At 42.7% G+C, this 23,925-nt stretch overlaps 1 protein-coding gene across 3 annotated transcripts in view; it reads left to right on the top strand.

The window, feature by feature from the left end:
* SHE (Src homology 2 domain containing E) overlaps positions 1-23,925 on the top strand; it is a 117,471-nt gene that overhangs the window by 7,881 nt on the left and 85,665 nt on the right. The gene's annotated exons all lie outside the window — the stretch shown is intronic.

The following is a 23,925-nucleotide window of genomic DNA, read 5'->3' as shown; positions in this document are numbered from 1 at the left end:
TTGCCCTGTACAGTCTGGACTAATGAATCTGCTGATGGAGTCTGTGTTTTACCCCTTCGCCACAGGTTATCCAATCCTGTGCCTCGGCTAACTCTGTCAATCTTTTTAAGTTCATAGAATCAGTAGCAGTGAGTTGAGTAACAATAAATATGCACTGTACGTCATCGTATACATGCGTGCCACAAAAATGGCTGTTATGTTCTTTACCCTATCGGGCACCCGGTAGAGTCTGATAGTGCCATTCTTTGACAATCACACACCAAGTACAGGCTTGTAAGCTCAAGTAATGGACATATTAATTTGGATATTTGTTGAAATTCTACCAATAGTGTGACTTATGTACACTAGGTGCATTAGTAAAATACCATGTGAATAAAAAGATCATTGAATACAGGCACGGATGAAACTGCATTATTTGAAGAAAAGATTATACATACAGATTACTGGAGTGATCAGTGGGGATATCCTTCCATTCAAGGAGGACTCTATCTCTGTTTATACACTTATACGCCTATGGATCAGGAAGCGACACCCACCTGCACCCTTGAATGAATGACACATCTACACAATCGATAAACACTTAGAGTGTGATTGCCTCCATCTTTGCCACACTAATCTCACTCCTTCCCCACTACAGACCATGCAGAGCCTGCTAGTCGGTTATAATAATAATAAATTTCTTTATTCGGTATTTCATAATAGAAATCCATAAAAGCATTTTTATACACGTTGTACCATAAAATCAGAATACAGCAAATTTACAATTAAAACATTTTTCCAGTGCAAATTTGAGAGGTGTTGCTTAAAAAAAAATCAAATCTTTTTCATTTGATTCAGTTCATTTTGGTTAAAGCAATTTTTCTCACAGATTATTTCCATGTTTAAAAATACATTTTAAAAAGTTAACCATGTGGTAGCAGGTAATTTCGGAGTCCAAAAATTGAAGGCGCAGCATGGCAGGGCGACACTGTTTTAGGTCCCATGATTTCAGCAGCGGTACCAGCCAGATTTTGCGATGAGCATGGTAATATTTACAAAACAATACTGTATGTATGGTAGTCTGTACAGATGTATCATCGCAAGGACAGTGGCCTAACGTTTGTTCCCAAGTGTTTCTCGTTGGGAAGGCTACTAACCGATGGAACAGATTTAATCTAAATCTGGTTAGCAGAAAACGATCAAATATGCCAATTTCCAGCGTTAGGTAAGGCTGAATAGTGGGGACAGAATGAACCATAATTGCGTGGTGAACAGAAGATTCCCTATTTCACTTGCGAGTCTTATTCCATCTAAGTGGTTCAGGGCCATTTCTTTTAACTCCTTCTTAGATATTTCAATGATCTTTTCCGGTGTTATGTAATAATCCTCTAGGCCTAGATCTGTAAAGAAGTTTCTAATATAGGCAAGCCATTTTATATCTCCTGAATGATCTAGTGCCATAGAGTCCACCATAATTCCTCTAGTTAGCATGTTTTTTTCTGAGGTCCAGATACGCCTCCATAAAGGGAGAGGTTGGATTTTAGCCAGATCCTCAATGTAAGGTATGCCTAATTCAATATGGGATGCGTATATAGAAATTCGCCTCGGTGCAACTAGAAGAAATCTTAGAAAGGAGTTTTCTGCCACCTGTAAAGCACTGACATCGACATGCCCCCAAACCCCAGCCCCATACAGAGCTACTGCTCGGCATTTTGCATTATAAATATTCAGCATTTCCACAGGGGATCGTTTACCTAGTTTTTGTGAAAAAGCCATTAATGCGGCTATTGCATGCTTAAGGGAATGTTTTCTAGCCTCAACTGCCGCTTTCCAATTTAATTTATCGTCTATTGTAATCCCTAGGTAGGGGTACTGGGCCGTCAATTCAAGATTTTGGTTGTTAAGGGATATGTTTCTAAACCCTTTTTTCCCTTTGCCTGCCACCATTACAAAGCTGCTAGTCTCACTTCTTTCTTAACGCAAACCCAGTAGCCAGTACAGGCTTATAGTTTCACTTTTCCCCTATCCCACATCCCATATAGGCTTATGGTTTCACTACTTCCTCATCACAGGCCTAATACTGTTTGATTGACGGGTGCTTCTGTGTCCCAGTTCTCTTATTAAGTTACTCTTAATCCTCTCATTTGAGAGTCCCAGAAGTCTAATATTTTCATTGTCACAAAGTCTGCAGGGGTCTCATTCCTTCACTGTCACCTTTCATGTACATTCTGATAGTTCGAATCCTTTCCTGCATTGTAGTCTGATGAAGTTTCACTAATTCCTACCAAACCCGATTCAGCGCATGTAGTCTCAATATAAGTTCATCGCAGGCTTTCAATCCTCTATCTGAGACACACACTTTACCTACCACAGGTTATGTAAAGCATAATGGATTCTCACTCCTTCCCCTTTGCACACTGTGCCTTTCCGATAGTATCACCTCCTTTGTGCAAGCTAGTGTATCTCAATGTTCTCCATCGCCAGCTGTCTAAAGTCTGATGAACATATTGTACCATCTTAAGGTTTGTCTAGGTCCTCAGAAATCATGGAATCTCTCACTTCTTCAGCAGTTGCAAGTTGAGTACACTTTTAAGATTATATGTGCCACACTTTCCGTACATTACTCCTACTGCACAGCATTGTCAAGAGCAGCTTCTCCAAGCTCTCCTCCTTAATTGCATGTCCCATGGTGACCGTTGCACAACATTTACAAAGAGCTAAGTCTGAAATAAACACACACTGTCTAGTATGGTATCCGTGATGGGTTAGAAGAGTCTCATTGAAAACAAGTGGCTGTAAAAGACAAGCTTGTGGTTAGTGAGAGTTGCTTGTGGTAGGTGAGAGGTGTATCGAAGACACAAGATATACCTTTGTTAAATGAGAGTGCCCCAGGTGAGGTGCCTGTAGTAGGTAAAAAAGTTAGGAGAGAGATGTCTGTGGCGGGTCAGGTATGTCTTTGGCAGCTAGTAGTGGGTATACCCAATCAATCAATCAGGGAGTTTTAAGCGTTTTACTCACCCATGAGGGTCTTAAGGCGCTTGGGGGGTGCAGCTCCGAGTTAGCTGAAAATCCAGGACTTTAGGCTCTTCCTGAAGGTGTGCAGAGTAGGGGAGCGTCTGATGTTGAACGGGAGCTCGTTCCAGGTTTTGGCTGCGATGTAGGAGAAGGCTCTTTCACCTGCTGGGGTTCTGCGGATTCGTGGGGTTTCTGCTAGGGCGAGGTCAGCGGAGCGGAGGTTTCTTTTGGGTATGTGGGAGGAGACTGTTTTGTTGAGTTATTTGGGTCCGGTGTTGTGGAGGCATTTGTAGGCATGGGAGAGTAGCTTGAAGGTTACTCTCTTCTCTACGGGGAGCCAGTGGATGTCTCGTAGGTGTTGGCTGATATGCTTATGTCGTGGGAAGCTGAGGACGAGTCTGGCCATGGTGTTCTAGATGGTCTGGAGTTTGCATAGAAGGGATTTGCTGATTCCAGTGTAGAGGGCGTTTCTGTAGTCCAGTCTGCTTGTTATGAGTGCGTAGGTGACGGTCTTTCTGGCTTGGGGGGGGGGGGTCCACTCGAAGGTCTTGCGGGGGTGTTGAAGCAGGTGGAGGTGACTGCGTTGATCTGGCGGGTCATGGTGAGGGAGGAGTCCAGTATGATGCTGAAGTTCCGGGCGGTGGGGGGCTGGCCGAGGGCGACTGGCCACCAGGTGCTGTCCCAAGCTGAGGGGGTGGGTCCAAGGACAAGGTCTTCTGTTGTCTCCGAGTTGAGTTTCAGACAGCTGCTGCTCATCCAAGCTTTGACGTCTTTCATTCCTGCCTGGAAGCTGAGTCTGGTGGTTTCAGGGTCCTTCATGAGGGAGAGGATGAGGAGACTCTGCTGAGTCCTTGCTGTCTGACGATGGCGGCGAGGGGGGACATGTAGATGGTAAAGAGCGTAAAAATGAGTGAAGATCCTTGGGGTACCCCGTAGTTGATCCCAGTGTTTCGTTTGAGCGGGTGGGGCCCTACAGCACTTGTATTTAGGGACCAGCACATATTTTTCATCATCAGACATTTACCGTGAGCAAGCGAGGGTAAAACATACAAAGGAGAAAGGAGTAGGAAGAGAAAGACTGAAAAACCTTTGCTAAAGGAGAAAGCCGGAATCTGCACAAGTGAGATAAAGGGGCAAGGAGTGTGTTATAGTTGATGGAAGAGCCATGATGTCGATTTGAGACCATTCAATCTTGGTATTTAATGCACAGATATTTAAAAGCACTGGCTGCGGGTTTCTGAGCAGAGTTGCATGAAGTAGATTTGAGGTGCATGCATAGTTTAAATCAGTCTGACGTGGATGGCTAGTGCCCAAGATAGACAAGAGACGTCTGTGTCTGAATGTGATAAATGACGTTTTCTTTCATAGGCAGGGGTAGGCAAGACGCATGAGACTAAATAAGTGCTTTTTATGTTAAGCGTATGGTTCAATATTTGCCAGTTACTAGACTTCCTAACAGATGTGATATGTGAGAGGTATGCAGAAGGTGAAAAGGGTCTGTGGTAGATCTTGAGAGTTGAGACGTTCTTGTACTATAATGGTAGCAGCCTCCCATTTTTGGCCTGTGCTGTCCAGCCTGGTTCCATCACCTGCTGTCTCCTGTGTAATGTCAGCTGCTGACACCACACCTTTGGCAGGTATCTGTTATTAATGGTATGTAATGAGGACTATAGATGTCTTTGGTTGACGAGATGTGTCTGTGATGATTAGCGGAATGTGATTGGTTTTTGTGGATGTGGTAGTCGAATGGGCCAGATGGTGTGTGAGACCTGTTTGTGGTAGCATTGTCTAGTTGCCAGAAGTGTCTGTGGTAGGTGAACTGTGTTTATGAGTAAAATGTTCATGTGGAGAATGAAGAGGTTAGTGAGTGGTGCAAAATTAGTCTGAAGAGGTCGCTGTGAAAGGCAACAGGTGCCTGTGTGAGGGGAACAGTGTATGTGGTAGATTACAGAAACGTGAGTCTCCGATAGGCCTTGGTAAGCAAGAAGTACTTGTGGTCAGTGAATGTAGAAGGAAGGATCTGCCTGTAATGCAAATCTTGACTTCACTCGTGCAGTTTCCTCTTCTGGTGAAACCTGTCTATGGTGACTAGTAGTAGGCTATGGGCATGTGTTTTGTACAAGTTCTCCCAAGATATGAAACCATCTTCTCAGTTTGCATGGTCTATCCCTGCCTGTGGCTCTGCCACTCCGGTAGACTTCTGTCTATTAAGCTGTCTGCAAACCAGAGGAATGTGGGGGGCTGATGGTCAATAAAAGGTCTATGCAAGATATGCAAGTCGTACCTCTCAGCCGGTGAATTCAGTTGTGGCAGGTAATGTCCTTGAGGTTAACACAAGTGAACAGTTTTTGGATGGAGAAAAGGTTTGCAGGGCTGGCGACCACCATTAAATAAAGTCTTTGGGAAGCATTTGACATGTAGTGAGAATTAAGCTATCTTTGGTAGTTTCCTATGAGAGCTGTCTTGTAATTGGTAGGTACATTTGGTAAATTAGATACTGTGGTGTGCAAGTGCCCTATGTAATAAGCAGGTGTGAGGTGACTGTAGTAGGTCGGGCTGGCGCCTGTGTAGTAGGCGAGTGGCAAAAGGAGATGAGTTCGTTGGTATGAGGTGCATTTATGTGAGGTGCGCATGTATGTAGATGTGAGTATATGAGAAGGCCCAATATAGAATGTGGAATTGGAACATGTGGCAGCTGAGAGAGTAATCCTAACAGATAAGAGTGAAAACGTTGGGGATTTCTCACCATTCCAACTACTTGAACTTTCTTCGCGTAGGCAACCACAAAAATACATTGAACGCCCAACCGAACATAGTTTTTGCTCATAATAGGGCTTGGGCGGTGTTATTTCGACGTATTGAGAGTTCGCTACCCTCTAACTCCGAGTCTCCGCATGGTGGTGTGGATTCCCCCATCCCGTGTGTGTTGCCCACCCAGAGCGCCATCATTAGTTCGGCCGCCTGTTTATTATCAGGCGCCCTCGGCAGGCCCGTGTTTTCCGTTCTGGTGAATAGTAGCTATCAGCCCGCCTGGGCACAGCTTCCTCGCCGTTTCCGGCCTCTCAGGAACATATCCTCCCGAGCCCAGAGCGCGCCAGGCTCCTTCTCCAGACCGGAAACGTCAGCCCCTGGCTGTGAGCTTCGGCTTGTAAACATGGCGCCCGAGGCCTGTAGGTGACGGGGCCTAGGTGCCGAGCGGGGCAGACCTCCGTCCTCAAACATTGCGCCCCAGGCCTGTAAGTGACGGGGCCTAGGTGCCGAGCGGGGGCAGACCTCAATCCTCAAACATGGCGCCTGCGGTCTGTGCGCTGACAGGTCAGTGGTCTGTTTGGCACGTCCTGTCAGTGAAAGGCCGTGTGGTTTTAGGTGCAAGCATTATCTAGCCCAGCGTACCTGTTTGATACTTAAGTGTCCAAACGCTCCAGATACTATTGCACAAGTGCTGACAGTACCTGGGCTTAGACTTTTCAAAGCAATTAAGACTTAGGGTGACCAGGCGTCCCGGATTTGTCAGGACAGTCCCGGTTTCCCGCCAGCTGTCCCTGCAGATTTAAGGACATTTTGCGTATGTCCCAGTTTTTAGTGAGGGTCGACTTATGTTTTACAAAGTATGGATAGTTCTCAGTTGTTTCAAGAAAGCAATTTAATTAACAGGCAACCTACTTGGTTTAAAAGTTGCTTTTTATTTATGCTTTTACTACTTGTTATGTAATTAACTGTTGAGGAGCGCAGTCATTCTGGGCGCGCCCTTGAATTAAAATGGTAGTCCTTCTTCTATTTTTGTGAAATGTCTCGGTTTTTGGCTTTAAAATTCTGCCCACCCGAAATGAAGTACATGTACTCAATACTACACATGCCAACACACCAGAATCAGACAGGACTCCCGATTTTTAATGCCAAAAATTACTTTCTCTCGGTTAACCTTTCTTCCACTTCGATGCAAGTCGTTGGAGGAAAATACATTCCGAATTCCCACGCTTTAGTTTTCAAAACAGTCCTCTTTTCAGCTCCCAAATGTTGACATCTATGCAGTGAGACTTTCGGGTGATATGTGCGCCAAATAAATATTCCTGGTTTGATTTGATTCATGCAGTCTCAGCAGAGCTTTCAAGTTTCTCAGTTTCTTATCTCTCCCAAACCCATTTTTCTTTGCGTTCTGGGACATGCACTGTATTTAATTCCTTTATAATATTGGGACTTCAAGTCCCAGGATGCATAGTAAAAACCTGGAGTGGATGAGCTACTCACACTTAGAACAGGGAAACCGAGAGCAGATTATGTGCCCATGTTAAGTGAGTGACTGAGTGAGAGAGATAGTGTGCATGCGTGTGTGTGTATGTATGTATGTGTGTGTGTGTGTGTGTGTGTGTGTGTGTGTGTGTGTGTATATATATGTGTGTGTGTATATATATATATATATATATATATATATATATATATTATTTTTTTTTCTACCAAAGATGCTCAGATTTGAGGCTGCACACCATTTTTTAATGTAACTTAACTTTCATCCGGGAGCCTAATGGAAGGTTTAAATGTCTCCCGGAAAGAAAACGTGCAGGAATCAAAACCCACTGGAGGGTAGGAAATGAAGCCCAAAATAACTAAATCATCCAGACTGCAAAAAAGCTATTGATGGTAACTGTGGCAACAAAAGAGACGGATATTTTTCACCGCTTTATGCAGTCCGCAAAATACTTCAACTACACTGTGAAGGACTGCATCAAAGAGAGAATCCCTCCAACCCACCCCCTTCTCCCTCCACAGGACTGCAGCAAAGAGAGAAGCCCTTCAACCTCACCAGACTACATGGACTGGCTCTGCGAACTTCACACCAGCGAGGCTAGGGTTGCTCTCCCACCATCCTCTCCCACTCTGATCACCCATCATGACAATAATTTTGCGATTCATCTATTCTCTCTAAATGTTTAATTAGTAACTGATGAAATTTTTTAATTGATGCCAATTTTGTAATGTTTTTGGAACCTCATGTACAGCGCTCTGATACTTTTGGGTCTAGCCAGCGCTACATACATCTCATTACCCTAACACCCACCTACCTTTAAACCAACAGCTCCTCAAGACCTGTCATCATTTTTGTTGTGGCTAATTTGTTGTTAATTGAAAAGTATGAGGGCTATACTTTGGGCTGATTTTTCCCTTAGTCTTTCTCTCGTATCTCCCCCTACCCTGTTACCCCTCTACGTTTCCTCTGACCTCGTCTTCTAAGATCTCTATATGCTCTCCCTGCAACCGTTGTAACCTATAACTGATGTAATCTTGGAACAATAAGAATATCATGTAAAAAGCTTTGATACTCTAAGCTATTTTAAGCTTGAATGCTGAGACCTGACCAACATGTCTGATGCCCGGTGGAGCTACTACACAGCTAATGAGGAGATTGGCCCTGGTTTTCCCCTTGACCGTCACCTATCGAGCCAGACATTGGGCACAGTTCTTCCTCGTCTCCCTGCTATGGTCCCCGCCTCTCCTACAAATCACCTCAACCTCGTTGTTTGTTTATTGTACTTAACTACGTTAAGGTAACTGATGTAACTTGTAGCGCAAGGTTCCTCTGGCAAAGCGCTCTGATACATCCGGGTCTAGCCAGCGCTATATATAATCTTTCTAGATTTACCTTGTAATGCAACGATCCTCTGGTTAAGCGCTCTGATACCTCTGGGGCTAGCTAGAGCTATATAAACTTATCAAATCCACTAAACTCAAAACTAGTTCCCCTGATCGCTGAGACCTGAGCAACAAAGCTGATGTCCGTTGGAGCTGCTAGGCAGCTATTGAGGAGATGGGCCCTGGTTTCCCCCTGACCGTCACCTACCCAGCCAGACATTGGGCACAGTTCCTCCTCTTCTGCCTGCTAATGACTCCTTCCTTCCCTTCCTCCTTCGAATTCTTGCAACATTATTTTTGTGTACTGTACCTTTATATGCTCTTGTAACTGTTGTAACTTTTATTGTAACAATCCTAAATGTAAAGCGCTTTGATACCCTCTTGGGTCAAGTTCCAAGCTCGCGCTATATAAAACTTTATAAATAAATATATAGCAGATTGGAAGCCGAACTCCAACGGCGACTGCTCAGAGTTCTGCTGCATGTAGAGCTGTTAGGTCAAACCTACTAGACAGTGCATTTGTTGTCTGTTACAGGACATCTATGCATATCAAGAACTTAGAGGGGCTTGAAGCCCTCCCATTGCTTACCATTGGTTAGCTTTCCTTGTCACTCATTTGCCTGCTTCTTATTTGTGACCCAGCTTGTCAATCTTATGTTTCTCCCTCCAATAGAGCATTGCCTCTTTACAATCACTTTGACTGGCTGGTATATCGGCTTCCACTATTTGCTTTTCAAGCACTAGTTCTTTTTTCTTTTTCGCGAAGTAGTCCATCAGAGGGCATATGTTTTCGAGCTGTCTGCCTTGTGAACCTCTCTCCCCGTACACACCATGTAGCTCTGTGTTCCCTGACAGCTTCTCCCCGCCCCCCTTCCTCTTGTCCACGCCTGTGTGTTTCTCCCAATTGCTTCACCACACCTGTGCTCTTCATTCTGCTTTCCCCCAACCCCCATTTTGCTTTCGTTCCTGCCCTCCCCCACTGTTTCTTTCACATTGCCTCCAGGCTTCCCACCTGTTGCTTTTGTATCACTTCCCCTGGTGTTCCTACACTGTTTCCCCCACCCTCCCATGTGCAACTTCTGCTCCTCCTTCCAGCTTTAAAAAAGCACAAGAAAAATACTTTTGCATATTTCTTTTTAGTTACTGATCCAACTTGTAATGGTAGCTACAAAGATTTTTTTGTAAGTGTCTGTCATTTTGCAGTCACACTCCTGCGCGAGCCTACAAAAAAAAGCAGGTGGCCATGTCAAAGTTTTTTTTTTTTTAAACTAGCTACTCTGCTTGGTATCACAGATGTGCTGCATGGTGGCCAAAAACCATTGGCAAACTAATAGGACGCAAAGACGAAACCTATTGGCTTTGCCAGTGCTTGTTTAGGGAGGCTGCAGGTTTCAGGAAGCTGTTCCTACAAGCCCCTTAAGTTGATAAGAGAAACTGTTTTGGATTTGTCAGTCATACTCCACGACTTGTATAAGTCGTGCTACTTTACTGAGCTTTTTGGCTATTTTTATTTTACATTTTTTAATCATTGGAATTATGTCACTTTTAGTGTTATCAGCAATGCCAAAGTTGTTGCGACATCACTCACTTTGATGTAATTAACTGTTGTTAGTGCTCACAAGAATGAAACACAATTGAGGTACTCCATAAGTGGGTAAGGTTCAGGGAATGTCAAGGGTCGATAAATGGATTAACGGTAAATTCTGAAATTTTCCGAAAAGCATGCATTGGGTTGTTAGGATTAAAAAGCGTCAAAGGCAGACTTTTGAAATTGACACTGCAGCACCATGTGCAGCTCCGTGGCATGGTCATTATCCTCAAAGTTTAATGTTATGCCATGTTGTCTGTTTCTTTTTCTAATCATATAATAGGTAAGACCTAGATAGAGACAATGGAACAGGTGCATTACAGCAGACAGGGAAATAAAGCGACAGGGTGGGCCCTGCTCTCAATTTCTGTGCCTTTCACATTGTGCTAAATCTTATTGCTTACAAGCGCTCTCAGAATCTCAGACTGTAGTGGACAAGTGTGCGCACTCGCCTTTTGGGAACCTCACTTACGCCATCGATTATTGCACACTAATTCAAGTTAAAGTACAACTTCAATAATAATTTGGCTTCCAAAAAACACCTAATAGGTACGATGTTTGTCTACTGCTAGATGTGAACTGATGAACTCTCTGAGGGAGACAATCTTACGCTGAGTCAAAGAAGGGCGCCCAGTTGACACCGGGCAGTCTGGAAGATGGACATCCGTTCTGACCTCCTCCCCATATGTAAGGTGTTCACTTTTGCAACCTGGGTCTAGCTAAGAACATTCTGTAGAGCCATCTTGCAAATAGAGGGTTGGATGTGCTTCAGTGGGAAATGTTAGATAGACTGGCCCATGGCAATTGAAGCTAATCTGGCGCATAAGTAAAATTAACCATATAAGGATCCTGGTGGCCAAAGCGAAACTGGCAGAAGTGCCCTGGAGACCAAACTATTCAGAAAAGAGGGTGGTGATGAACAGAGTGTCTGAATTAAGCAGACCACTCTTACCCAGTCCAAAGATCAGGGCTTGATCCATCACCGTTATTTAGCTCACTGCACCATCCCAGCTCAGAACCTGGCTATATGCAAATCAGTCTGTCCCTGGCCCAGTGCATCATGGGAACAGGGCAGACTAAACTACCAAGCCAATTCTTCACCAGAAAGGAGACAAGCTACCGGGGACCGGTTTCTGGCATTTCAGCCGTCGTCGGCCCGGCTTGCTTGAATCCTGATGGTGAAGACAGGGACTCATGTCTGAGTATACCCTGCCACACCTATAGTGGCCAAAAACGATTCAGAAAAGGGGGTGGGGGCAAACTGGCATATTAGCATAGCAAACATGGTACACGGACCATGGAAGCTATACAGGCTCGTGGGGAAGAATGCCTTACTGGCAGGTAGACGTTGGAAGCCACTCTGGCATGTGAGTGTGGTGGGCATTAGAAGCCCGAATGTAAATTAGATTAAGCTATATGGAAATGGGTCACCAGTATAACCAGGGTTATGAAAAGTTTTTTCCTTTTTGTGTAGAACCGCTGACGTTTTTACAATTTGATTCTACTGTGACGAACCCCACTGTTGCACTTACAATGGCTGGAAAGATGTCAATCGAGTGCTTTTTCTGGATTAAATACAGAGCCAATTTGAATTTCTTGCTAAATCAATTATTTTACACCCATGATTTCAGTGTTTTTTTCTATTGAATGATAACAGAGATTTGTTCTGAGATGCATTTCAGGATTGTAAGACATGAACATTCTTCAAGTTTGTCTACTTACAATTCTTTGAGTGTTGGAAGCATTGACGGCGTTGACTAGGAATGCAAGTTACGTAAGAAAAAAATAGACCTCATCTTGTGTCACTTAGATATTGGGCTATGCCTTTTACATATAAACTTTCATGTTAATGGTGGCAACAGGGACCAATGATTTCCTGAGTTCACGGACCACACTATTTTGCTCCCACTCCTAAAGAGGAACACATTTTTGACCCTCAAATCTATTATGAGAATCGGGTGTCAAAAGTGCTTCATATGTTGGATACCTCATATTTATATGCGTTCACTAGATGCCAGACCAAGCATAACTGACATTAATTGCCGCAGCAATGACTGCTACCAACTTAGACAACTATATTCCCTTGTATGTTTGCGCTGCCAAGAAGTTGGTAATCCACTAATGAAAATCGCTGAATGCTATACCAAGAATGATGGTTGGGATGCCAGGCTAAAATCATACCATAACATTTTGAGGAAACTGCCTGCAAGGCTAGATCAAGGGGCCCACAGTCAGTAGCTGATGGAATGGCACACGTCTAACTGAACTGACATGAGATAGTGGGTAGAAAACTTTCACTCTGGATTGGAAGCCAGATTTGTGCAATTTAAAATGGTAATCAGTGCAATGGAAGACAAACAGTGAAAATAGTAGGAAGCGGAAGACCGTGCCAGTGGAAGCAAACCATTGCATGCTTTGGAAATTAAGGTGATGAGCGAGAAAGATAAACTGGCATGTGGCAAAGTAAGTCTCATAGTCTCTCCAGATTGTTGGAAATGGACTACAGCATAGTACTTCAAAAATGGAAAGTGAAATGACACGTGGTAAATGGAACTAAACTTAGTGGCATGTGAAAAAGCAAAGCAAGACTGGCATGTGCGCATTAAAGCCGAACTAGCAAATTTGTTGTGAGAGCCCTCCTTTCACATATTCAGTGGAAGCCAATCTAATATGTGGGCAACTGAACCAGATGCCATTTTAGCAATGGAAACCGCTCTGGGGCACTCGAGTAGTGGAAGTCATGCTGGCACACAGGCAGTGCAAGCAGCATTGGAAGCCCTGCTGGCACTTAAGGGTTGTAAACTACAACAAGCATTTGACAGTGTAAGCCAAACTGGCATATGGGCGGTGGGGGCATATTTACTCATTATCGTGAGTGCTAAACTCTGCATAGCAGAAACCTTGATATATCAATGACGAGTTATGTTGTTGCGGTGCTTAGAATAAAGGAAAGACGCAGGGCAAGGTTACTTTAAAATGTGAAACCTTTTGGCAAGAACATTTATTTATATTCTGATTTCTTTTGCAAAGTACAGTTGTACTGGATTCTAGTTTTACAACTGGAAATGAAGTACAATTAGAAGAAGTTATTGAAACACTTGATATTCAATGCTCATAAATACAGGTCTGCTACATATAAGCTGGAATCAGTGCCTCAATGTAAGTATTTAGGAATTTACCTTGACACAGGTGCTCATTTTCGAAGCAGAAAGATGCATTAAGGGCCAAAGCTCTTACACTTGAGGTTACCTCAGCAAAACTGTCGAAACAATTACTTGGTCTGAGTCTAACTCCGATGCTGAAGGTGATGAAGGCGAAAATAACAAACTCTCTGTCATATAGGCATGAGATCATGAAGGGCGCAATAAGTATTTTATTAAACAAACTAACCACTAAAAACGTTTAACACGCCTTCCGTCTGCCAAGATCTGCTTCACCAGCCCAAGTTAGACTTGAACTAGGCTTATTAGACCATCATGGCGTCGAGGCAGGTACATTTATAAAGTTCTGCAATAGACTAGCAAACCCGGGCGGGCAGCCTGGAGGCCACACTCTGGAACGAAATATCGAACAGCCACTTCAGCCATAAACAGCAGCATCACCTGGAAAACTGCCTTCAACTACTTAGTGTCAAGGAGTATTGGGGAACAAACCCTTCCCAGCGGTGCTAAAGGCAGTCATTAAGAGAATCGTCCGGCTGTGGTCTTTCCATTTAGAAAGGGTTACACTGTCTAATAGGAAACACACCTGGGCAATAATCTCTGATTCTAAACCGGGGGTCAAATTATCCTACTTATCTGGCACGTTTGCACTTTTCTGGAAACTAAAATTCATGGCCCTGAGGATGGGAGAATGGCCTTTTTTAAAGAACCTGCCTGAACGGCTCCGCCTCGGCAATTGTATCAAATGCAGGAAGTGCGGCTATCACTCCAAAGCTATGGAGCATATAGTCTGTGTATGTCCTGCTATGCTCACAAACAGACGGTCTTTATTGCGGGACAAATGGAACAACCATGGCATACGATCCTGTCGCCAAGCCATAATCGCCGCTTAAACCCAGACAATACGAAGCTGAACATTCGGTTCACCAAATTTGTAAACAGAGCAGCGAAAATGTTGAGAGATAACAGAGCTTCAAATCTCTATCATCCCGGCTGAGTTGTAACCCTGCTCCAGGTTCAATTCCTGAACTTTTGATTGCTAATTATTGTTGACAGGAACATTGCTCTCTGCTTAACATTAACAGTTTATAGGTCCCTAGTGAGCTTTTAAAAGCACCAGTTTGCAGTTTCTTATAAGAAGATAGGGGGAGAAGCCTGGATTGACTTGACACCTCAGTGGAGCGGGGGTCATTTTGAGCCTAACTTTGGTCCATGCACCTACCTGCTGCCTCGCTGACCTGGCCTGTTGCTTCTGGGGGGTCGACGCTGTAAGTCTCCCTGCCGCTGCTTCCTACCACCTCGCGGCTGGAGACTACAGCTCCCAGCGAGCTTTGTGGCCACTTCCGGTTTCCTAGCAACATCGAGCCCGGAGGCGCTACTAAAGTGGAGACGCTCCCTCGGTGGAGCGGGGGGCATTTTGAGCCTAACTTTGGTCCGTGCACCTACCTGCTGCCTCGCTGACCTGGCCTGTTTGTTGCTTCTGGGGGGTCGACGCTGTAAGTCTCCCTGCCGCTGCTTCCTACCACCTCGCGGCCGGAGACTACAGCTCCCAGCGAGCTTTGCGGCCACTTCCTGTTTCCCGGCAGCATCGAGCCCGGAGGCGCTACTAAAGTGGAGACGCTCTCTCCGCGTCGCGGGACGCGCGCCGGGCAAAGGGCGGGCCCTCTGCGACCTGAGAGAGACTGGGCTGGGCCATAGATTTTGGTCCTGTAGTGAAGGACTATTTTTATCTAAGTGAGACTTTATATTTTGATTCTTGCTATCTGTGTAAAGTGCATTGAATGCTTGTAGATTGTTCCATTACACTAGTTTTTACTTTGAGTGTAACAATAAGTTTATGTGATGTCTAGAGGTAAAACAGATAAATCTGCTTCTGGGTTGGGTACCATGGTCAACTACTTGGTTAAAAAGGTAAATCAAATTAACAATGACCGAAGGGCTTCTCTAGGTCGGGGGAGCCCTCCATTGTTACAGGAAGAGGTGCCTCTCCCAGTGGTGGACACAGCTATGCCCAATAACTTTGATACTAGTGATACTGATGTTATAACGGCTGTAGCTCAGGTGCACGCAGAGACGCATGAAGACCTGCCAGATACCTCTATTTAGGAAATAGAGCAGGCACCGCCAGCACCGAGACCGGTGAGAACCTGTAGAAAATCACAACTGAAACGTGGGGGGAGGCATAACAAAAAAAGAGTTGATACAGCCGAATTAGTCAGTTATGTCTCTGCTACGGGATCCTGTCCATCTGAGGGAAATAATGAGGGTGGCATTAAAATACATCTTGAGCAATTTGCCCTATTGATTAGCACCTTTTAGAAGGAAAAATTGAGGCAAAAATGGAAGAGTTCCGACACTTAAGCTGGATACCTTGGCCTTAGAGGTGGATAGACTAGGTGGACTGTTATCAGCACACCTGGCTTCAGCCTTGCCTGCCAGACGTAAGGCAGTGGAAATGGGGCAGGGAATCGGGAGAGAGAAGGTACAGCAGACTTGCCGGCAAGTTTCTGCAGTGGAAAACGCTCCACCTGAACCCCCATTAAAAACTGATCTGACTATACAGCCCACAGCAGATTTTGATGGTAGACCAGATCCTAGACAAATAAGGAAAAGTCGCTATATTAATCTTCCACCTGATTGCGCACCCTATGTGGCTGTCTTGATAAATGTCCCAACTATTGATGACCATTCTGCCCAGTCCCATGGGGAATCCCACGAATCATTAAAAAATAAAACAGTTGCTTGGCTGAATATAAACTGTGGATTTCCAATCGCATACTCTGACCAAATACTATCAGTCAGAAGGGTGAATTGGATTGGCCCGCCTAGAAAGACAAATAGTGGGGATTGTATTGTTGTTAACTTTAAACATCCCCAACATGTGGCAACAGTTTTATTAAGAGCATCCTCATTAGTGTACAATGTGAACAGAATATGTGTTCGTCCACTTGGATATTTCTACACCCATTTGATTAAAGCCCCGCCTAATCACAGGAAATTTAGGCCACTGATCCAAACTCGGGCTCCGGCTCCGATAGCACCATATCTGTACAATGTTGTTAACCAAAGTAGGAATGGGTTTATTGTGGAAACACAGAATAGATCTGATTTGCTCTCAGGCCTTGAGGCGTGTGATTGACGTGAGGAGTTTGAGGGCCAGGGAAATGTAAGATCAGCTGAAGTGGGCCATACGGAGATCACACAGGTGAAAGAAAACAAGTGGAAATAATGTAATCTCTTGGAACATTGCAGGACTGGCTACAAAGATGGCAGATTGTAACTGGATTAGGTACATTAATCAGTTTCAGATCATTTGTCTGCAGGAGACCTGGTCAGTGGAGTGTGACCTCTTTCTCGAAGGGTATAAGGCCTTCTATGTTCCTTCGAAAGCATCTAGGAGGGGTTGACCTAAGGGGTGCCTGGTCACGTTCATTGACGTCGCACTCTCTTGTAAAATACGTAGAGTTTTAACAGGCAATTCCGGAATTATTGGTTTAGTATTGATTGAAGATAACTGTTCAGCTGGTTTGGTACATTTTTATAACGCTGTCAATTCATGTTCAGTATCCAGCCCAATATCAGCACTAAATGCATTTATTAGTACTTCAATGAAGGAATGTCTCCATAACCTTATGATTATGGGCGATTTTAATGTCCATTCTTGTGGCGACCCCCTGCTGAAAAGCATTTCAGATTTGCATTGTGATCGCTCCGAGGGCTTGCATTTGGAACATACGGCGGAGGGGGAAGTTTTTAACGGTTTATTGAATGACTTGGATTTATCGCTGACTATGGCACTGAGGGATCCTTCAAAGCGTTTTTAGATCCCAACTTTTAAGGGTCATGGGAGGGGTACCTTCATTGATTATGTGTTACTTTCATTGTCAATGCAGTCTTTTGTGGCCTCTTTCATTATTGAACATAGTGAATTCAGTGATCATAACCCAATGTCTGTACACTTGAAGGGCCCCTGGGTGGCTAAGGAAGGTCGGAATAGTATCACAGGCAGGTTGAGCACAACTGATAAGAGACGGCGCCTTAAATGATCTATTATTACTCCAGACTTGTTATACAAAAACATCAAGGATAATTGCATAGAGGAAATTGGGAATTGTATTCAAGAAGGTTCAGACCCGTGCCAGCAATAGTGGTGATACTATTAGGTTTGATAGAGGCGAGGTTTACTGAGGGTATAGTGGGACTTCCAGCCAGGAAAGCTCCTGGTCCTGATGGGATCCCTCCAGACTTATATAAGCCTGAGCCTAGCTTTTGGGCACCCATATTAGAGTCGGTCTTTAACGCAGCTGCTAAAATTGGCTGCCCACAATCATGGGGGGTTTCCACGATTGTCCCAGTTTTTAAGAAGGGGGACAAGGGTAGCCCACTTTGTTACAGACCTATTTCATTAATTGACTCTATGGTTAAAATAGTGGGCAGAATTCTACTGCAGAGACTTTCTGACTTTTTTGCCTGTTCCCTAACAGAGAAATGTATCATAAGAAATGGCACCATTTGTTCATTTTCTATGGTTTCATGAGTACGAGGTAACAGCAGAGTGGGTTTTCGCCTGAGATGTGATCCCCACAGTCTCTAAATTGTACTCATTACAAGTAACCAGTTTCAGAACGAAGCCAAAACAAAACCATGGTGTCTATTTGGTGAATGTTGGTTAGGCATTAAGGAAATCTCAAAACCAATATTTTCATGAGAAGTCTATTGGTGATTGCAAGGCAGCACTCGCCCAGATTGAAAGTCCAGCATAATGTACAGATGCATTGAAAAGATGACCCTTTTGTTCATCATTCCTTTCGCAAGGTATGCCTGTTGCAAATATCAATCCAGATACGCATTTCAATTGTTTTAGCGATACCCAGAATATATAGGTTTGCAATTGGATGTATTGCAGGGTGTAGATTTAAGAGAGAAATCAAGCAACAATGTTGGTTTGAAGCTCTTACCCATTGGTAACAGATATCAAATCATAGGCCTTAGAAAATAACGTCAAAATCAAATGTTGTTTTATCCTACAAACCATATGGTACTTGTTAGAGGTTGGAAATTCCCCACACCGTAATTGGATTGCGTGGAGACTGCACTGAAAACAGTTTTCAGCATTTTCCCCCAAAAGCCCTAAAATATTACATTTCCATTCCACCTCCATGAATATTATTAACATAAATAATCATTTGGTAAATGACAATCTAAGAATGTCTGTTCTATTGGGTTACTTGAATGCCATAATACATTGCACACGTAAGTGCACATCCAAGCTCTGGTTTTTACTTCTTCATAGTCGTTTCTTCCCCCCTCTCCTGCTATGATGTTGGATACTATTCAGTCGTTTCCTTCTCTTACTTTGGCGAACAACCCCACAACAGTGGAAAAGAACAATAAACCACATATTTGTTTAGTCTTCACACCTTAAGGAATGCATCAGTGGTTGTTTGTTGCCGCTGATGAGCTGGCCAGGAGGCAATGCTGAAAATAAAGTTTGTGTTTTTCTGGCAATCCGATAAACGTAGGGTTTTTGAATACCTAAGTGGAAAATATTATAGGATGTTTGGCCTTCACTTGTATAAATTGCCGCCCTCCGCAATAAATTATTGTATTGGATCCTATAACAGCCCTAGTTCACTATTTCTTTGAAGATCGCAGAAATCAACACGACAGGTATTTTCTGATTCTGCCAAGCATTCCTGTCTAAGGAGTCTAACCATGGGTAGTCGAGTTGCTGTTTGTGTTATTTGGCTAGCCCAATTCATCAGGGAATATGGCACTTTCGTAAATACCTTGCAGAGATAAAATATCACCATATTTGTTAAAAATTGCCAGCAAGGCAATCAAGAAATTCATAATAAAGCACAGGTACATTCCATATAGTGTATAGAATCGATAATGTATGATTTGCCAGTATTCCCTATGGCTGTGCGGTTGTTGTTAAAGAAACAAAGGGGCATACATCAAATCATATCAACAAACTTTAGAAGGAGACATTGTTTATATACAGATTAAGGCTGGTGCCAACTAGATGTATTGATGCATGTCAAGAATATTACTAATCGGAAAACCTGTGGGAACAAATATCTTGGCTTATCAGTCTCACTAATAATTTTCTGCACTAGCGACGCTTTGGACCGGTCAGTGCATACAAATATAGGAACCATATATGGTTTGGTCTCATTACCAATCATTCAGGAGGAGCAACAAAATTTAACTCCAACCATATTTACAGTCAAAACAAAATCAAAAATGGTCTGCTTTTGGTCTTTGTCTTCTGAAACAGATAGCTGTGGCTTACATGTTCCCTTTCCGAAGGAACACAATGGAGTAATTGTTTTCATGCAGGTGAGGCCAGAACCCACAAGCACATTTGTGGATTTTGAGTATCTACAAACAGCTGACCGCAGGGCACAGATGTTTTGCTAAGGTGTTTTCAGCATAAATGATGCTTCACTCTCGGTTCTATAGACATTCAATTCTGAGAAGCACAAACTACATTTTGTTGTATGCTTCAAGACAGCCCGTAAGGGGTATCGTGGGCCACTTCTTCCTAACTAAACTTAGCAGAAATTGAAGATTTAAGAAGTTGGTATTTTTTCCTCCTTTCCTGGAGTGGTTTGGCCAATAAGCTAAAGTGTTGGGACTAACATATAAACTATCCAAGGGAACTTTAAAATGAGCTATTTTGTATTTTCAGGTAGTTAACTGCACAACCCATATGTGTCTGTTATTCAATCTTAGGACACCCAAAGGAAGAGTTATGTAGTCACCTTCCCTTTGGGCATACAATCAACAACACACAGACATGTTCACATAGTGGAGAGGTAGAATGAAACGTCACCTTTGTGGGTTTTTTCTGCATAAAACATTTGAGAGTTATTATTTTTTATCCTGCATCCTACCACATAAACATGTCTTGGAGTAGATGATTGAAGGTATTTCTCCCTTTCTCTTTCCTGTCCGTTGCGGTACCGAAAAAGTTTAGGTGTCCACAGTGGCTCTGATCTCAACTTCTAACTAAACAAAGATCCCTGATCTCTTTGTGAATTACCTCTGGCTCTTCTGTTTCTGATTTTCCTCCTGTGTCCTGACCCTCTTCTCTCTAATAAATACACATAATTTCCAGTTTACGGTAAGCTTGCGTCTTTTGCAGTTCAATTATCAGATGTCTTTGTCAGTTCCCTTCGCACAAATGCAACCTCTCAGTTCCAACTAATCACTGTCATTTTTCTATGTTGCAAGACATCTAGACAAAGTTAATTTTAGTTTGCTTATTTGGCCACTCTCTAACTTCCTAAGTCTTCCTAAACCAGTGCTTCCCATACATTTTAGAACCATGATCCGCGAATTACCAACCTTTAATGGACATAAAGCATGCATTTGTTTTGAACTAAAGCATCGCGTGGCTCATTATCATTGACAGACAGCTCATTTTCTGGTGAAATGACCGACCACTAAATTTGCACAAAGATACAGTTTTACAGATAAAAACGATATAACACAACAATGATAATGTGCGGAAATTAAAGTTTTTATTTATCATAAGTGCATAACCAAGTAAAGGGCCTTCATTTGTTTGAATCCAATTAAAATCGCTGTTAACGATTCATCCCAGAATTACAAAAGAAAGAGCTTCATTTTTGCTTTCCTAACTACTGAGTGCATACAGTTCTTTCACAGATATTTACATTTTGTTGTGTGTTACAAAAAAACGACATCCTTAAGCCTTACCTTTTACACTCCCTGAACTCCAGCAAGCTTGTCACACAATTCACTTTAAAAACTCTTCTCACTTTGCAGTCAGGAATGAAAAGTAAACCTCAACAAGCAGCAGTTTGTAAGAAGGCATAGCCTGATATTTGCCCTCTATCTTTGAAAGATAGGAAATGAGACAAGCTAAACACAGAAGTTGTTGTCAACTTTATTTATTGCTCGGACTTTCCAGATCCACCAAAAATCGTCTTACAACATACCAATCGGTCGTGACAAAGAGTTTGGGAATCCCTGTCCTAGACTATTTATATGCATTGGTGTCATCAGTGATGTCAGCCGCAATGAAAAAGACCCAGCGCTGGAATGCTTTCACCTACTGGTCCCTTCTGCATGCACCTTTGTCTCAGTGGCACATTTCGCCTGCATTCTATACTCCTATTCCTCATGGCTGCTCAGCTTTTGCTTCTATTGATCACTTTCTTTCTTTTGATAACTTAAATTAGTGTCTCAACCCTAGGCAAGAATGATAAAGTTATCAGTGACTGGTAATATTATGGGCATTTCAGTGAATTTTTCAGTTAAAGGGTCTGAATTCACCAATATGTGTTTTAATGCTTTGAACGCACATTGTTGGAAATGTCTTCTGTAAATTTGTTTTTTAACTTTTATATTTAGTAATTGTATAATAATGCCATAGAATTTGTATTTTATGTTCACGTATGCTTTTATGGTTGTTATAAAACACTGAATAAAGCTTTGAAATTGACTCAATACATTAACTCAATCAATATTGGTAAAAACTATTATTTCCACTAACTTAACTAATCCTCAGGTCCTAATGAACTTTCAATGCAGATTTTGACGGCAAGTTTTAATTTTGGGTGAAGTTGTTTACTCCTATGTTCAATAATATACAGAATCACTGGGTTATTTCTGAACCACAGAGGAGGTCAATCTTACAGCCTATCTTTAAGAAAGGAGGTTATGAAAGCCCAAACATCTACAGGCTTATCGCACTGTTGCTTACTAATGCAATTTTATTTTTCTGAAATCATTCCAAAAGAAATTCAACAGTGGCTGATTATTAAAGATCGCCTACATCTTAATAAAACAGAATCCTAGAAAAATAATTTAACCATTCATAAGGTACTTGCTTCTCATCCATAGCAGATAAGCAATACAAATTAAAGGGAGGATCCTTATGTGCTTACTTTGTAAATTATACTGTTACCCTTCTTTGATACAAGTGATCTAATTTGCCTTTGACAAAAATTGAGCTGGTGGGATCCGGACTGTTCATTGGTAATTATTCCTGTAGATCGGAATACATACCAACATGTGGGTTTGTGTCAATGATGGTAAATGTCTCCAATGAACAGGTAAAACTAAAGTCCTTAAGGGTCTTAACCCCTTCCCTGCTCATGACGAGCTCAGCTCGTCATGAGGCACAGTGGAGCTGTGCTTACGACGAGCTGACCTTGTTATGAAGAATGATAAATCTTACTTTCCAGCACAGGAGGGGAAAACCTCTAGCAGCCAAGGTGTTAAACAAGCTTGCATCTAGGCACCCTTCTTTTAGGATTACAAGTGGGCGATGGGAAAAAACTAGCAGTAGCAACAGTGTGTTTCTCCTAAGATGTAATCGACTCATGTTTCTTATAGTATGTATGTAGACATAACATCGAAAATAGGCTGAGTAGGAGCATAGGATGTATAAATATTGTTAATTGCGATTACCTAATTACAATTCTCTGAGAATCGCAATTAGGTCATCTTTATTCCTAATGTATGAAATTCTTAGTGTTTCATTTAGTGATCCTAGTGGATCGCAAATTGATCTACCTCATGAATATTAATGAGGTAGGTCGCAATTTGTGACCCATTAGGGATCACTAAAATCACAGGGATAGTGGCCTGCTGGGATCAGCAAATGGGTTACCACCTACTTAAAGTAGGTGATAAAATGTGACTGTTTAGCAACTACATTTTGGTCGCTAAACATTCTTACATACCACTGCATTTTGGTATTTAGGAAGTGACGCCCTAAACACGACTTTCTAACATACGAATCAACATGTATTTGCAATTATGAAGTGTGATTCGGTAACATGTTACTGAATCGCAATTTGGGAATGATACATACCAAAATGGATTTGCCCTTCGCAAACGGCCCAATTTCGCGATTCGGTTTGTTTGTGACTGGCAACATGCTTGCTACATCTGGCCCATAGCCACTCTTAGCATTCGGGTGCAAATTAAATAGACATCTGTTCACAGTTTATCTAGTTGGGGATATGATACCCACATTAAACTGGACTACCCATCTTTTTTTGTTTAACTCTTTTTATTGACATTTGTATTTTAACATTCCAGTACAACAATATGTCAAGAAACCACAATTGCCAAATGAATACAGTGCAGTAAGTTATTGGGGTGTCTCTGATAACAATTCCTGTAGTGTGCCATAGTAGTTATGGTGCAGCGGTGGTATCAGCGGTTGTGGAACGTTTGGGAAGCAGTGCGAGCAAATGTGTAGACCAGGCATCACTTATCGCAGTGATGAAGTGTGCGCAATATTGCACCGAGGACAAAATAACTCGACTAAAGGAAGGGGAGAAACCGCCCGTGAACTGGACTATCCATCGTGCTGGTAATTGGACAAAATCCAATTTGCTGACTTATTCTTTGTTGAAATTCTTTACAAAACTGCCTGACCTTTCTATTATGACAGTAGTGATCCTTTGTAGAGTTAAACAAGTATCCCCTATGTAATAAGGTTGTACTATGTCTAAGGAAAGACCAAATAAGCTGTGCAATGTACTTTTTTTGTTATGCATGATG

Source organism: Lissotriton vulgaris, chromosome 12 (assembly GCF_964263255.1).
Source record: "Lissotriton vulgaris chromosome 12, aLisVul1.2, whole genome shotgun sequence".
In the NCBI taxonomy this organism is placed as follows: Eukaryota; Metazoa; Chordata; class Amphibia; order Caudata; family Salamandridae; genus Lissotriton; species Lissotriton vulgaris.
Note: the sequence above shows the minus strand (reverse complement) of the source record. Positions and strands in the feature narration are given on the sequence as shown.